The following is an 18,020-nucleotide window of genomic DNA, read 5'->3' as shown; positions in this document are numbered from 1 at the left end:
AGTAGAATTAGAACTTCGTAAAAACCTAAACCTTTGGACTTTCAACTTTGACGTCTTGAATCAACTACATTCAAACCTATATATTAGTGACCAAGAATATTTCCTCAAGTCAAACTTATTTGATTTTTTGATCAATGTAAATAAATGTATTTTTGTTGTTCTGGTCAAATATTATATTAAATGTACGAGTTGACAATCCATGAAAAAATAATTCAACCTCCATATAAAGACCACCTGTGTATAAAGACCATTATAATGAAGTCCCTTTAGGTGGTCACTATACACAGGTTTGACTGTCAGTTAGGTGGTCACTATACACAGTTTTGACTGTCCCTTAGGTGGTCACTATACACAGTTTTGACTGTCACTTAGTTGGTCACTATACACAGGTTTGACTGTCCCTTAGGTGGTCACTATACACAGGTTTGACTGTCCCTTAGGTGGTCACTATACACAGGTTTGACTGTATAATGTCACTATCCCATCTATTAGTGTTAGCATTTATATTGGCTAGCTTAAAAATTTAATGGAAACAATTTTGCTGGAAAATCATTTTTATTATGTATTCTAAATGGAATTTGATCTAATAGTATTTTACTATATTTCCAGTTAAGATGTGCATGATTTGTGGTTTATATTTTATCTGATTCAGCTTAGAACTCGCTAGAAATTTGATTTGAACATGTGTTGCTGCAATGTCCTAAACCAACCAAGCCTTTATGCATACTTTTTTGTATTTTCTCATCAATAGCAGTCTGCTGAAAATTGCAAATTTGCTTCATTTTGCACAATATTATCAGAAAAAATTCTGAAAAAAACTGAAAAATTAGATGCTTTTTTCAAACAAATGTTAGCTGGAATACAACCCTCTGTAAACTGTCAGCAATATTCATTATACATGTACGACCGTTCAGAATGAGTTTCAGTTTAAGACAACATATGTGTGCAGCCTTCCATCAAAGTGTTGTGCTTCTAGGGTGTTTCAGAAACATTAAACACATTTTTAATAATTTTGAAAATATAGGATTATTGAGCTGATTTTTTTTTCCTTCCCTTCCACCAAAATTGTATATTATCGGGCATAACCATTGTATAAATGCCGATAACTGTTGTAAAATAATTACAAATTTAATTTTTTTTTTCCTTCCTGTACACAGACTAGTAAGTAAAGATTACACTATTGTGCTTCATATTTGAGTACAATTATACTATACCCTACAACTATCTAAACACCCCCTCTCCCTCTCTAGGCTAAGCTAGATTAATACAAATAATTGGTGGTATGATAAATGACCACTTGACTACTAATGGCACCATGGAAATTAGTTTTGATAATTACTAACATGGATACTGTGATATGACTGAAGTGAATATTGATGATGTTTAATAGGGAATGATTTCTCTACAATTTTATATATATATATATATATAAATACTGGTACTTATGTTAATTTTTTCAAAAATATTGCAGGGCCTTCTCTAGGTTGAAAAATCTGATCACCAAATTACTATTTTTTCATGAAATTCAGGCCAGCCATAAATACTACAACATTCAGCCAAATTTATTTTTAGCCACTTATCAATAAATGTATCCATTAGTGAATGGGTAGTGGGAGATGAGAAGGATGACAATGTTGGATTTTATACATATTCTTGAATAATTTACTTATATGTATATAAAATATATTTTAAAATAACCGGAAAAAAATGTGGGTTTTTGATCTTCTTTTCAAAATATAGTTACCAGGTATCACAAATATTACCGAGTTCACCAATTTAAATAAAAAAATGAGAAAATGGTCACCATTTTAAGTTTTTAGGTTGTATTTTTGGTATGTGTAGTTATGTGCATCATAAAATAAATGCAATAGCTAAATGTTCGGTGTAATTGAACATAAGATATCAACTTTAGAAGTGTCTTACTAGTAGCCAAACATCACCAAGCAGTCCATAGACTCACTTTGGAATTCATATTCAGTATCTTAGGGTGTCATCAAATGTCATGTGGGAATCTTTGTTTTATGATCCAATATGGACCAGTCCCGCAAAATCAATATTTTATGTGAAGCATTTTCTCTTTTCCATGTCCGAGATGCATGCACACTTGAGTTGTTTCCTGTATAGCCATTATGTCTACCATTTTTTAATCTGTATGATGACTATTATACTTATGTTGTCGCTGTTTTCAACTGAGCTTTGAACATTTCATACTTCCTAGATCAGTTGTATTTAGTGCACTCTGGAAACAGAAATCAAAATATCAATGTATGACAAGATTTATTGTAGTGAAGGCAATAAATACTTTCATCGATAAACAGCGCAATATGTCTGGTTTTGATCGTAGTCATTTTCAAATGCAGTAACTTTCAAATTTTTATTTGAAGTTACTCAGTATAGGAAGGGCTTTCTATTAAATGTTGTTTACAATACATCTTTAACACTGTAGAGATAATACCAGAATGTGACTTTAGTGGAAACAAGTTCATCAGGGATTCATTATTATTTTTCTCTGTTTTAAATCTGCTGGACAAAACAACAGATTGTACACGAAATGAGACATGCATTCCTACATGCTGTATGAGTTGTGTCATGTATGTTCAAACTTCATGTAAACATTTTTATATTATCGCTGTATAAATTAGTCTCAATGTGGCCCATATCAAACATGATATCCATCTACCCTTAATTTGCCTGCAGAAGAAAGCACTATGGTATTTTTTAATTAATCAAGCCATACAGCAATTTTTAATTAATTCATTAGCTTAAAGTAATTTTTGATACTCTTAAATAAATAGGTTTAAATATTAATACTTGTTTAAATCTATTTAAATATCCTTTTAGCCTCCAGGACTTATGTAAAATTATTGTAATTAGGTATTAATTATTCAGTATGTTTTAAATTCATTAATCAGTCTAAGACTAATTAGTGAATTGCCCTAATTAATACCTGCTTGAATACATAAAACTACACTGTGACATACAAACGACAAAATCCAAAAACTTAATTTTCGCCGCAAAAATAAAATCCATTAAAATTACATTTTTCTCTATATTTGTACATAGTGTATTTGTTCAAAAAGAATAATAGTGTATCAGTAATAGTAGTGTTGATAAACTAGAAATTGCATTTTTACTCTATTTAATCATTAAAACATGATTTACCTTATTTGCTTTATTATCAATCTTCTCATCACCAGTATTTTCTTTTCATCACAAATTCACAAAATAATACTTTTTATAGTCTGCACTTTTAGAGCATAATTGGGACAAAAATAGCCAAATTAAATTTTGTCTGTTGGCTCCAAAATTAGGGTTTATTTCTAGAAATATAGAAGAAAATAAGAAAAAAGTGTTGAACACATGGTGAAAAGGTTAAAAGCACTTATACAATGTAAACCAAAAATCATATTTTTTGGAAACTGAATCATTAAATTATTACTTATTTTGATAGACACACCTCTGTAATTTACACAAACTTATCATAACAAAATAACGAGATTACGGGTAATAATTTGAACAGATATTGACATAATCGTCAGAGCTACTAATAGAGCAATTACAGTATAACTAGGGAGTCATGTTTTAACAAAACCATATTGCTGCTATCATCATGTATTCTCTATAGTTACTTTTGTTTGCAGTCAGACACATATCAGAAATATTTAAAATATTCTTGAAACCAGAATTATAATGAATGAAATGAACAATTAAAAACTCATGAACATGCTTGATCTATTTATAGATCATTCTTAATTCTCATCATTAATTGACACTAAATTAATAAACAAGGTCATGTATTAAAAGATTGAAAATTGAATTAGTTAATTGGCGTACTTGTATCTTGATGTCACATCTGGATGGTATATTCAAAATGCTAGTATGTATTCAATGTTAGACAACCCACTGTATGATATCTTTGTTTACAATGTGTTGCCGTTTGTGTGGGGTAGTTCAATTTTGACCGAGTGGTAGAACCCCAAACCTTCTCGCCAAAATATTGGTGTAACGTTTTGTAAATTTTTATGTATTTTTTTATTTTTAATTTGATACTAAATAGACTTTATTTTTTATTGGCTACAGATTTGGGTCAATATTTTTGAAAAAAATGAGGAAAAGAAATTATGCATGATTTATTTTGTGAGAGGTGATGACAATAGTTCACTTTTAGGCTCAAAGGGTTAAAAAAAACTACCAGAATGCATGTTTTAATCTAGCCACAATGTGCAATGAATAATAACTCCTTCGATTCAACATCTTTGGTAATATTGAACCAATATTTCGCAGATGTGTGGCACAAATACTGCCACTCGTTAGGTACATTCAACAATATCTCAAAACTTCTTCCTTTCTTTCTTTGGTTACCATGTTTACTATCATTCAAACGGTTATTTCCATGGCAACAATACTTTTTTTTTTAGCATTATCCTTCACTCATGATGTTACTCTTTTGGAGACCAAATGGAAATCTCTCGGTAGTGGAAGCGAAAACTGAGCAGAAAACCATCAATAGAACAATTTGTGTGTCTGCATGTTATCCTTATGAAATGCAAGACAGATGATTTAATAATGTTGGCTTATTGCCATGACACACTGACACTGGAATGTAATGATAACATGCTTGGCTTGTGACGCAGTTACTTGTGGTCTTACCAAACAGATTTTGTTTTATAAATCACCTGTTTGTTTACCTAAAAAAACGAATCTTTCTCAAATGTAGGTAATTAAAGTATCGTACAAATTATCAACTCAATGTTCAAGGTGATATTCTTCCTAAAATCGTGTTTATTTCAAATCACAACATTTCTAAACATTGTAAACAAAATTTGATAATACATTTGTCCAAACTTAGCCCTGGGTGAAGTAAATTAGCCACTCACGTTTCACCGCATTTTCCTTAGCACATGAAAAATTTCCATAGACGTCCACATCCAAGTTGAAAAGTGACATTAGTCTGGGGTCAAGAAAATTTGGTATAAAAACACAGTATATAAGATGAAAATGTAAATTCCTCTCAAAACTTCCAGGTAGCCTGGAAAGCAATAAAACAACACAGATTGTTATTTTATGGTTTTCTTTAATATGCAGTATGATCATTCAGCTACAGAAGGTCGTTAGTCAGCGTTTATACCTTTGTATGTTAGCAATTTATTCCTGATATGTTTGACACATTTGCCAAATTTGTATTCACTACGGGTAGTCTTGTTTCTCAGTATGTGCAAATTATTATTATTAAAAACATTCAAACTTAAAAGATGAAAATAATATCATTGTTTTTGTTTTTTTGTGATTATTGATCATGTGTTTAAAATATGCGAAACGAAAAAAATTTAAGTGTCACCAGATAATTTTGCATTTTATCATTTATTCGTGAAACTAATTCTGAAATATTGCTCTGTGACATGCTGTGAAAATTCAACTATATAGTACAATGTATACACCGGAAGGTTTTCTCCCATAGTGCATTGCATACACATATGCTCTACTTTAAAATAATTTATTTTAGCTAGAATTAATTTTTGCTGAAAATACATTTTGACTGTTTTGTATTGAGTTTATTTTCACTGATTTTTGAGGAGTTGGAGTTACTCAGTGGATTTTATTTTCACTGAATCATCCTGTCAGTAAAAATAGTGAAAATGAATTCCAAGTGAAAATAAATTACTTTATAGTACTTTAATATTAAAATTCTGCTCAAAATCTTTCAATAGTTGATTTTAATACTTTGTCTTGAGAATTACAAAATACATGCAGAGCACCATGACCTACTCAAGTTTATTATTTTGTTAGGCAGAATGTGATTGGTCCTCAAACCTACTGTAACGTATTCCTTGATTGGCTTGAATGTTTGGGTAACTAAGGATTTGAAACATTTTCTTGAAATTATTGTCGAAAATAGCAGTTCCATCCTGTTGGGTCAGCTATCATGGAGTATGTGTCCAATCTTGTTTTTCTCTCATTTATTTGTATGTAAATTAATTCTTCAATCGTAAAATACACAATCTAAATATTACTTTCATGGGAAGTGTGAATGTTCTGGGTTTATACTTTGAATTGCCATGTTTAAATGCTGTAATTGATTTCACCCTACTGTGTAAAATGTAGGTTAATTCAACCTGTAATGTCTCAAATGCCAACAGGCGTGAATTAACGAGTGATTTGCACGGTATGGTAAGTAACACATGTAGATATTTCCAAAACAGTGTGTGTACGTGTCAGGTGATTTAAAATAATCATGACACAACATGAAAAATATCAAGATTGTGTGACTACTAACTTGTATCGCTTATATTTTCCGCTGCTTGATTTTTATTAACTGCTGCTGTTTGACTGTAATGTCCTTAATTTTTTTTTTTATATCAACTCAAGAACACATTTTTTTTTTTTTTTTTTCTGGTCATAGGCGTTTACCCGCTATTTTTTGTACGTAGTGTATTCTCTTGATTAGCAGGACGTTAATTATGGTAGTCGCTTTAACCAAAAATTGTATTTATTGTACTTACCCAGGGGTTTTTCTAGAAAAAAACTGCAAGAGGGAGCACTGCAATTTAGTGGAGCCACCAAGTGGGGGAGATAGGGTTCTTCCTACCAGGGTGTGGAGTTTTTGATCATTCTAAGTTGAACATTCTATGGCTTCCTTGGGGCCAAAATTACTATCAGACAGGTCACAGTTGAAGACTGTGGCCACATGTGATCCCTGGTCAAACAGAATTTTATGGTTGCCAGAGGATCTGCTCCCAGGGTAAGGGGACGCATGGCATAAGGGCACTGCGCCCCTGTTCCCTTGATTAAAAAAATCCCTGCTTACCATATTTATTTTATTAGAAGCGCACATGAACCAACATTTTGAATTGTTTTATACTGAACCTTAAACTCATCAATTTGTGCTCAAATACTGGCGCTACATATTCCATGTATTAACAGAAATATGAATCACAGTTTTTGGTCAGAAATAATTCACAATTTCAATTGATGATATTCTTGCTAACAATCGGGACTACAAAATGGAGGATGGCTAGAGTTGAAAATGGTGGTGAAAGGGTTATAAAATCACTACGCAAGTAACAAGTCCAATGTTTAATATAGTTCTGGAACTTGAGTGTATAGACGATACATGTATGTATTAAAACGTGTAAGGCCAGCAACAACAAGATTGTTTTCAAAATTGATTGTCTTTGTTTTGGCTGAGAATGAGTTATGAATTGAAAATGTTTACTGATTTTAATGAAAATTTGCTTTCATCAAGGACTTTTTGAGAGCCCTACTAGTATAGGTCATTTCACCTATCGTATTTGAGTTTCCCTAGTTATTTGTAAAGCTAAATAATAAAAAGAAATTACAAATTTAAATGGCATAAGCTTGTTGCTATTTTTGTTTGATACATGTAATACTGGGCTAGAATGTAAAGACCCTATAAACATGCAAACATTACCTAGACATCTGGCTGTGCACATGTAAACAATACCTAGACAGTTGGAAAGCAATTTGTTGTTCAAACAACAATTTTCAGCTAGATACATGTACATTGTGTTACATGGTAGTTCGCATCAAATTATGTGTTTATTAACTTGTTAGTCATTTAGGGTGAAAATTACATGGGGTTGAATTTTAAAATGGGTAATTTTTGCCAGAGAAGGCCGGCATACTCAAATTTAAAATTAAAATGCAGTATGTGATTTACGGCTTCACCAGAAACACAGTGATTACACCTTACGGTCACCTTCAGTTGAAAACAAAATTTGGTCGAATGTTACTACTACATGTACAACATTAATAATTAAAATTATAAAAATAGAAACACATTTAGTATCGCGAAGATAAATATGCTTCGACGTTAATTTACTATTTGTGGATGTTGCCAGATACATGTATTAAATTTAACTTGCGTACTTAATATCGTGCCACTAATTTAGAATGTGACATAGTGAAATCTGCTGGTCTCCTTTTGCTGAATTATTCATATAAAATACTTGCGTGACCTAATTTCCATGATTGGAATAAAGCCTCGTAATCTATTTAAGTATCATACAAAAGTACATCGTGTTGAGTCAGAACACAAGGTCACACAGGCAGTGTCATTTTAGTGATTATTAAAGATTTAAGTATTTTGGGTAAATTATCCATACCATATTTGTTCTATTAGTAGCACATGTAAATGGTCTATGGTCAAAATAAGTCATATTTTGACAATATATACAAATTTTCTCTTACTTGCATTTCTATTGGAGATATGTTATCTTGTTTAACCGTCTCTCAGACATCAACAGACATTTATTTGTTTGTTTCAAGGAGATTATGATCTTTTTATTGTTATAATGTTTCACAACTCAATATTTAATATTTTGCATATTTTATGTTTTTCGAAAGTTTTTTTCTTAATTTTAAACCAGATTAACAAAATTGCCAATTAGATGCATGTGATTAAAATCTTTGGATTCAAAGGGAAAAATATGCAAATTTATGAAAAGTGCTAAATGTTAACTCTTTCTTTCATTTGTTTTCATTTGTGAGTACTATGGCCACATTTAGCAATTGACATTTCTTGCATATGTCAACTTATATGGTTGTTTGTATATTTTGAATTCCCAAATCTGGAACGCATTACGAATACCATCAGTTTGTTCAGTGCTGCTACTTGTTGAGAATTTATCATTGTTTTGTCCAAAAGAGTTTTGACCTATGGGTTTGACCTATGTGTTTACTGTGATATATTGTATAATTAATGACCGGTACTGAACTCCATCTCATTCAATACAGTCAATCAGTTTGAAATGTAGTGGACATGTAAGTATGAGGTTTAACCTGGGTGCGACTTGCAATTATTACCACCGGTGACTCCTTCGATACTTTCCAATCACCTAAAAATACACAATTAAAGCTTGGTAACATCTCAGTTTGTACTCGTTGATCTGCGAAATAGTCAAAGGCGCCATCTTTGTTCATATAAGACCCATATATCTTGTGCATGCATGGTACGAAGACTACCAAACTTAATATGGGCATATTTATTTTATATACAAAAAGGTGGTGTTAAATATTAGTCATATATTAATGAAGCAGTATACAATAAATGCGGTTGTTTGGTTTTTGTACCCTTATATTGGAGATACACTTCTAATAGAACAAATATGGTATATACAGTTTTGTAGAGTGAAGGATTCAAAGACTTCATAACTTCATATATAAATGTTTTTTTTTTATTATCTATTTCTTTAGGGAGTTCAATATTTTCCTTCATTTTGTCTTGATAATTGTTGTATGGATGACAAACCATGAAGAAATGTAATCACTTTGATCAGTATTGAATACCTATTGTGTTTTATCTAATATGGAAGGTATGAGGAATGGTATGAGAATAACCTAAGGATATCATATAAGGGTGATATGGGGTGATTGGGGTGGGGGTTAAATCATGTCTGCGTATACAAGTCCACCTTTGCAAAATCATCACAGCTAATGATTGCAATACCAACACAAGTACTTACATGTTCTATGTACATCATATGGGAATAGTATCTGTATCAAACGACTACCGTATTTCAATCAATGTAATAATGACAAAATCTGAAAGTCACCGTGACATTGAGGACAATGTCTTCAATTAATATTCATAACATGAGTAACACATGGTATATTGCGTGGATGACTATGTTAATTAAAGAATAACTTTTTCTGAATGATTCGTTAAAGAGAGAGGGTCGTCCCCTGCACATATGCGGGAATTGAGTCCCAAGCGACGATAACAACACACAAATGCAAAGGCTCATGGGTATACGCTTGTTTGTAAACAATGACACGCTATGGCCATCTGACGCATACGCAGGTGACGACTCCCCCGCTTTAAACTTTCAAATGTTTTTAGCCAACATTTTTAATTACATTTTTTTACAGACTTTGATCAAAATTTATGAAAAATATCTGGAAATAAAAGATGGTTTGTTTTTATTTTGTTGACTTTGGCATCCAATTGGTTAACTGTTAAAGTTGATATTATTGTACAAACTAACATGTTTCTGTTTCTTTACTTTTTTTATTACAGGTCAGAAATCATACCAGGATAATGTACTTGTTGTGTTTGAGCTGCCAACCAAGTACAAGTGAGACAAAAACAAAGAAATTGGATTTGTTTGAGTACAAAGAGCAATGTTCAACTATCCTGCGACAAGTAAGAAACTGATTGCTGTTTTACTTGCAGTTCAACATTGTTCAAAAAGTATCTCTTTATTTTTATAATCAAGGGTGAACAATTTATTGTATGTAGCAATTACACAATTTAAGATAATAGTACCAAAAAAGTCAGATCACTGTACAATCCTTTCCAAATTTTATTTCATGTTTCTTTTTATTGTTAATGTAAATATTTTTAGGTGACAAATGTAAATACAGTAGTGTGTACAGAAAGTAAATAGATTGGAAATCGGACTACTGGGGTGACCAACCTATCCTCCCCTGTTAAATTAATGGAATGATCTACTTGGATTGTGCCATGTATATTAAATATGGGGGTGGAAGGTTAGCTCTTTTGAGTGTTTTATAATAAAGATAGGTTGCTAATAATGTCCAAGTGAGATCCTCATGAAGGTTGCCTTCGAACCCCAAATTCATAATGGAATGGTCAATTGTAAATGTTTTTTTCTTATTCCACATATCATGTGTTACCAGATTTTCATACATCATTTTATACCTACCCTTCCTATTACCACAGTAGAATAGTCTACTGTTGTCACTATTCAGGTCTTTCCACAACAAATATAGGGGCGGAAGGTTAAATGATTTGTGTACAAATACTGCTAAGAATTAATAGTTGATGCTAATATTACTGCACTGCACAAATACATTTTGTAAATTTAAAAAAAAAAAAAAAATTTAAAATTCAAATATCCCAATCACTTTCTACACATATGATCTATACATGTATCTGAGAAAGTTTGAACTAGTTGTAAGATTATCGCTTTTCTAAATGATGAATTTGAAACCAAACACAGGTGTAGAGAAAATATATTTAACCTACATCTTTTGTAAAGAACATATTTTAATCTGGTCATTATTCGAGGTTCAGAGATGAGTTAATCTGATTGTGATCGCCATGGTAACCATATTCTTTTCTGGATTCTTGTGGTAGTGATATTCGTTACAGAGGGCATGGTATGGTGCCCTTTTATACATGATGTGCATATCATAGAAATATGCAAGTAGCCATTAATATCTAGAGTATAGCCATAATGAACATTGCTGGTATTAGAATCCTGTTAGAATTTTGAAAATACACCACACATTGATTGTAATTACATCACTGCTGAGCTCCTCAAGGTCCTTCTAAATGACTCTAGATTTGAAAAAAATATACTAAAAGTACAGAATTTAATGAGCTGTTATTCTAAATGTTAGATTGGAAACATCAGGATTTAATCAATAATGTGGAGTACTTATCATCTATATTGCCCTTGTTGCGTGGTATTTATTGGTCTTATTGCTCCAAGGTGGGGTACATATTAACATTAACGCTTCTTATCGGCTATCAGGCAGGGAGAATATTGGCCTAGATATATGTAATAATTTACTGTTTATTGTCAGTTGGTTTCACCAAAAATAGGTGCAATATGTTAACTGCCATTGTATACAAAGCTGCTTTCTTTTATGTAATGCACTCTTGAATCACTCCACTCTGCCCACCAACACCCTCCCTGAACAGGGTCAACGAGTTAAAAAGTACTTAAACTGAGGCAGTTTAGGAAACTCTTTACTAATTGGAGTTGGATTTATAATTTTAACATTTTGGCTGCAGAAAAAATTCGTAGTAATTTGTTATATTTTGTCTTGTAAAAAAAACGTGTATAATGGTACTCTGATATTGAATGATAAAATAATCACCTCCATTTGATGAATTGGAAAATAACATGTCTGCCTGACTTGTATTCATAGATTGACCTAAATTTAATTCAGCTACTGAGTTAATATAATATTTATTGGCAATTTATTTCTGCTAAAAAATAAATCGTAGAAATCTCTTTTGCTTTCATTTGTTACTTCTTTGTGTGAAATATTGGACAAAAGTAATTATTACTGGATAAAATATTTTAGAAAATTTGAGCAGAAATCAATTTCCTTGAATAAAAAATGGTCTTTTTTGTCTAAAATTGAATAATGAGTGGGAGGAAAAAGTGTCTCTGAGTGACCTTAATCTGGCCTACTTTATCATTGAGGAGGTTAATGGTGTCCAGCTGTGGGATATCAGTACATGACCTATTCAACCTTGCATTCCATTACCATACAGCACTGGCCATTGCCTCCAGTTTGGGTCATTCCATTTAATGAGAAGGGTGTGACATCTTCCCTTCAATTGCAGGGATTCACTCATGTCTACCAACCTCAGTTTGGTCATTCCATTTAATGAGGAGGGTGTGAAGTTTTGCTACCTGTATCCATCTCACCTACCTCAGTTTGGATTGTTCCATTTAATGATAAGGGTGTGAAGTTTTGCTACCTGTATCCATCTCACCTACCTCAGTTTGGATTGTTCCATTTAATTAGAAGGGTGTATTGCACTGTTAACTGTACTGTATTTCCATCAATCTCAGTTTGGGCTATTCTATTTAATGTGCGGGATGTGTAGCACTACTACCTGTACCCATCCTTACAAACCTCAGTTTGGGTCATTCCATTTAATGAGAGAGGTGACATAACAAAATTGGTTATTTCATTGATATGATTTGGGTGGGAGGCTTGTTTCTATATGAGGATTTCACAGGAATGCATATTTACAGAAACAAGGATTTTTGTTTGATTTCTCGCTTAATATAAAACATGCATGGTATTGTAATAAAATCTGCTTGGATGAGTATTTCTCTTTGACAAAATCTGTATTTCAAAATTTTAACTTTTAATCAATCCATGTCATTTTTGACATTGTTCTGTTTAATTAACCATGTGTGCTTCAATTGTTAGGGTGTCTTGTTGCTGTTTGAGTTAGGTCTACATTTCTTTGCCAGTTTCACCACTGAATATATCCTGCAATACCCGTATGCACTTTGTCCCTCTGACCTGGTGCTATTTATGGTATTCATCTTGACCGTCTAACCTAAATAAAAAAAGCATTGGTGCAGATAATGGTAGTTGATGTACACTTACATGTATATGTCATTATTAAGACTGAGAATTATGGCTATTTTGAGGATTTTAGTATGTAATTTGATTTATTGTGGTAAGTAACGCAAGCCAATACATAGGGTCACATTACGTTCTTATAAATTAATTCAGTCCCAGAATAAATAACAATAATGACATTTGTACCAGGAAGATTATCTATCTCCTAAAAATAGTCAATGATTATAAACAGTGTCTATCGGTAAGATTAAAACTTAGTGGTCTAATCCATGTATAGAAATATTTTGGTATTGAAAACATAAAACCTGCCCTTTACCAATTTTTAAAATTAATGTTCAGAATTTAAGTTTAAGTTCATGATTTATCACTTTCTAAAAAAAAGATTTTCTCAGCCATCATGATCTGTAAATGTCAAAATTGATTCCTGTATTCCAATCTGGTGAAGCTGGTAGATTCCATTATCAGTGTATAGAGAGTGAACCTTATAATACTTACTACGTTGTGCAGCATTGTGTCCATGATTGAGAATGCCTATCATTTTATGTATTAACTTATTATTCTGATTTTATGATATTAAATAATAACAAAATAAAAGTATTCTAAGGCCACATCTCTTTGAAAAATTGTTATTACTCTGCACCTGTGATGTCATTTTGAAAAACTTTGTTCATTTTCAGCAGGGAAACTTTATACTGTCATTTTGGGCTGATTGGTTATATTATTGAAAAGTGACCATGGTTTTATATAAAACTCACTTTGATTGGTCTATGTCATCCATCAACTGGTCTTCATCCAATCAAAAAACATTAAGATCTTTTGTAAGACTTTCAGAGATTGGATTAAATTTCCAAGCACCTGTTTCACTAACCAATCACATTAGGTATTTCTTCTCACTGCTCAGGACAATTCTTATATCAGCTCGTGTAACATGCACTGTTATTATCCTAATCTAATTATACTTGTTGACCACTTAAATGCCAAAATCAACTTTTCAACATTGAAAAACAATTTTAAAAAATGTTAACAAGAACTGTAGTCAATGGTAAATGTCTATTTGGTTTAAAATTAAGAACAATACAGAAAAATCTGCAGAATGTTGCACCAAAGGTAAGAAGGGTAAGATTATGGCATTCAAAGCATTTCTGGGAAATTTTCTTGGAATCTTTGAATAATTACAGAGATAATGTTTATGAGAATACTACTTTAATGTAGTTATGGGAACAGAATTGTTTCTACTCACACACGCACTCACATCAAAATTCTCAATTATAAAAATCTGCTTGATTTAAAAAAAAAATGGCTCTTTACCTCAGACAACAATAAATTGCAAAAATAGAAAAATAAAACAACGTTGTACCAGGGCTTGAACATCCAGTATTCTGTATAAGGTGGCTGATTTCATGACCATTTCTAGAATTGATGTGAAATTATGGAAGAAACATTGTACTTTTTTAAGGGAATTATGAATTTTATGTCTTGTGTACCATTTTGTGCCAGCTACTTTTTACAACAACTATTGAGCTTGTTAATACTACCAATGTGAGTAGATTGCAGCATTAAGAGGTGAAATTGATTCCACTATCTCTTTACAATATCTGTTCAGTTTAATACTTAGATGTAGGTTTGTGTTGTATCACTATGGTAACTGATGTAGTTAAATATTTTTTCCTGAACTAATGCTCATTTATGTAGTTAATCTAGTGGTATCACAAATCTGGGTGAATCTGTCAAATTGAAACACCTAAGCTGAACACTTGGTTGAACCTGTCACAACTAAATATGATTAAACCCAACACTTGGTTGAACCTGTCAAAGCTGAACATTTGTTTCCACTCGTCAGTATTGAACACACATTAACCTCTCTAAACTGAACACTAGATTAAACCTCTCTAAACTGAACACTAGATTAAACCTCTCTAAACTGAACATTAGATCAAACCTCTCTAAACTGAACACTAGATTAAACCTCTCTAAACTGAACATTAGATTAAACCTCTCTAAACTGAACACTAGATTAAACCTCTCTAAACTGAACACTAGATTGAACCTCTCTAAACTGAACTGAAGTCATGGTTAATCTTTCATAGAGGTATATTTTTCAATTAACCTTACAAATGTTAAAATGGCGAGTGAAATCTTCGGTTCGGTGTTTGACGTCAGCCTCATTTTAGACAGCAATATACAAGTTTTTGTTGCCAATGTAAATGTAATTATACTTGAAAAATGAAAATCTGTATTCTTCTGAAATTGTTCAATTGCGTAGCCACTGAACCTTGTATTTTACAATTTTCTCTTTGCACTATTCAAGATGTATGTACAGGTAAAATGATCTTTTGAACAAAATATATATCATTTGTTTGTTTTTTACAGATGAATAATATTTGTACTATATTTACTCCTTTAGAAGCACATCTCTGTAATGTTGGATTTCAAGCATACCTTGTTACCATGTTGTGAACTTCTAATGGAACAAATATTGTAATTGAGAAACTTTTTCATTGCTTTTTGATTTTCTTCTAATTTCTGTATTATTTTCAATCAAATAATGAAATTCACATGTTTTGGTCAATATTTTAGCAGATTATTGTCAAAAATTATGAGAGTTTTTTTTTCCTCAGCGACTGTGGTGCCAATAATAAACTGTACATCCGCTATAAGCAGTATATATATTTAGTCAAATAATAGTAAAAAACATAATTTGTATGTTTTACAGTTATAATTATCATGAATTTGAATGGCTTGACTACAATATATAATTATTCCTTTTTTTTAAAAAAAAAAAACGTTGCCTAAATATCATATATGGTGTATTTTTTTTAGCAACTTTATGACTAAAGGAACTTTTTGAAGTAATTAATAAATGCACTTTTAACAATTATATGTCATATTTTAAAAAAATGGAAATCTGGAGAAAAACTAAAGGTGTTTTTATCATGTGACGTTCATGTTATTTTAAGCTTAAAATTTTAATGTTGCAGATGTTGACATTTTATGAAAAAAAAGAATTAATATGTCATTTTCTTTTTTATCGTTTAAGTCAATTTTATCATACTATTTAGGTTTTCTTGGTATATAATCCATGCTTGGTATGACTTTTCAGCAGTGCCTGTAAATATTTACTAGTTGAAATTTTCTTTTAGTTTCCTTTTATGGGTATATCACTTATACATCAACACACATTTATGGTATTATTTGTACAATCAGAGTTCAGTATAAAAAGAAAATAAGTCATTATTATTTTTGTTTCTTTATTGAATCTTCCTTTTTACCTCTGACCCAACAGCAGGTCGTGCTGCCCATGCTGCAGAGGGATGCTTCCCTCCATCATAGAAGAACTCTTACTTTTCCCGCAGAGGATGGCTTCCATTTGTTGCAGAGGGAACTTTCTTTTTGCTGCAGAGGAGCGCTTCCATTTGTTGCAGAGGGAACTCTTACTTTTGCCGCAGAGGAGCGCTTCCCATTGTTGCAGAGGGAACTTTCCTTTTGGCGCAGAGGAGCGCTTCCATTTGGTGCAGAGGGAACTTTCCTTTTGGCGCAGAGGAGTGCTTCAATTTGTTGCAGAGGGAACTTTCCCTTTGTTGCAGAGGAGTTCTTCCCTTTGTTGCAAAGGGAACTTTTCTTTTGTTGCAGCGCTTCTATTTTCTACAAAAGAATTTATTCAAAAGTGATATTTTTTGATTACTTTGATGTTTAATATATAGGTGCCTCATGTGGCCCACCCTCACATTTGTTCATTTCCTGAAGATACAGTATCTTCAATTCTCTAATTTTGATGAATTTGTTTGGTAAAAATGGTATTTTTGAAACCGATTGCTTTAATATTATACATATAAGTAATACAGGTGGACCTCTCTCAGATTTGTTCATTTCATGATGTCTTCAATTCTTTAATTGAAAGTTGCATTGCTAACTGCGGATAGACTGCTTGTATAAATGTTACCCTAGAAAATGGGTGCCCTCTTGTATCTGTTGTAGAAATACTGGAAACCAAGGTTGTACGAAACTACATTGTATTGTGGATGGATTTTATTCATACATATAACTATAATAATTGCCAGCACCTTTAATCTGTCTCATAAAATAAATAATTGTATTCACCTCTTATTTCTTATATAATTCATCATTTATCCTGGGATAACTATGAATATTTTAATATTTAACTCGGGCGCAAAAATTATTTTCATGCTCAAAATCGGTGTAAATTTATTTACATTTCCTGTGGTTTTCACTGAATTCAGTCTTAATTTTGTACCAAACAGAATAAATATGACTAAGTATGCTTTTAGTTTTTGAAAGTTTTTGTCCACATGTAGAAAAGGACTACAAATGAAAGTACATTATGGATGGTGATGGAAGATAACTTTGGCAAGGTTTAAGACAAGAAGACGCAGTGTCTTTCGTCAAATATCATCCTTGTAAACTCACAGGAAGTTTGTAATTACAAAATTTTGCTTAGTCTTGTACTAACAGATCTTATTGGTAATTGACCATTGAGAATTCTTTCAGAGCAAGGGAATCACATAAGTTGTTTTTGCCCTTCAAATGAAGTTCCATTTTCTATCGTCATGTCCACTGACCTGCTGACCTATGACCTATGTAACTGTGGAATTTGAAACATTGTATGTGATGATAACCGAGAATGGAAAGCAATAAAAAAAATTATATAAAAATAACCAATGTGTATTTGGTTCCAAAATTAATTGAAATTAGTGACAATTACAAAAATAGAGAATGTAATGGTGAGGGGGTTATGTTAGTGTGACAGTGGCCCCTCGCCCATTATCATCTTTAATGAGGCAGCCTTTGGCCCCTCCCCCATCATCTGTAATGTGACAGCCTTTGGTCCCTCCCCCATCATCTGTAATGTGACAGCCTTTGGTCCCTCCCCCATTATCTGTAATGTGACAGCCTTTGGTCCC

The 18,020-nt window shown here is 32.0% G+C and overlaps 1 protein-coding gene across 2 annotated transcripts in view; it reads left to right on the top strand.

The window, feature by feature from the left end:
- Window positions 1–17,774, top strand: part of foxO3 (forkhead box O3) — a 53,240-nt gene extending 35,466 nt beyond the window's left edge. Inside the window, exons 3-4 of one of the 2 annotated variants that reach the window (XR_014930818.1) lie at window positions 10,037–10,162; window positions 16,385–17,774. The gene's annotated coding sequence lies outside the window, so the exon portion shown is untranslated. Of the gene's footprint in view, window positions 1–10,036; window positions 10,863–16,384 lie in introns of those variants that run through there. The other variant, NM_001164968.1, reaches the window with a different exon arrangement.
- Window positions 17,775–18,020: the final 246 nt, after the last annotated feature.

Source organism: Saccoglossus kowalevskii, chromosome 11 (assembly GCF_978046115.1).
Source record: "Saccoglossus kowalevskii chromosome 11, keSacKowa6.1, whole genome shotgun sequence".
Taxonomy (NCBI): Eukaryota; Metazoa; Hemichordata; class Enteropneusta; family Harrimaniidae; genus Saccoglossus; species Saccoglossus kowalevskii.
The sequence above is the reverse complement of the archived record's forward strand: the minus strand, read 5'-3'. Positions and strand labels throughout refer to the sequence as shown.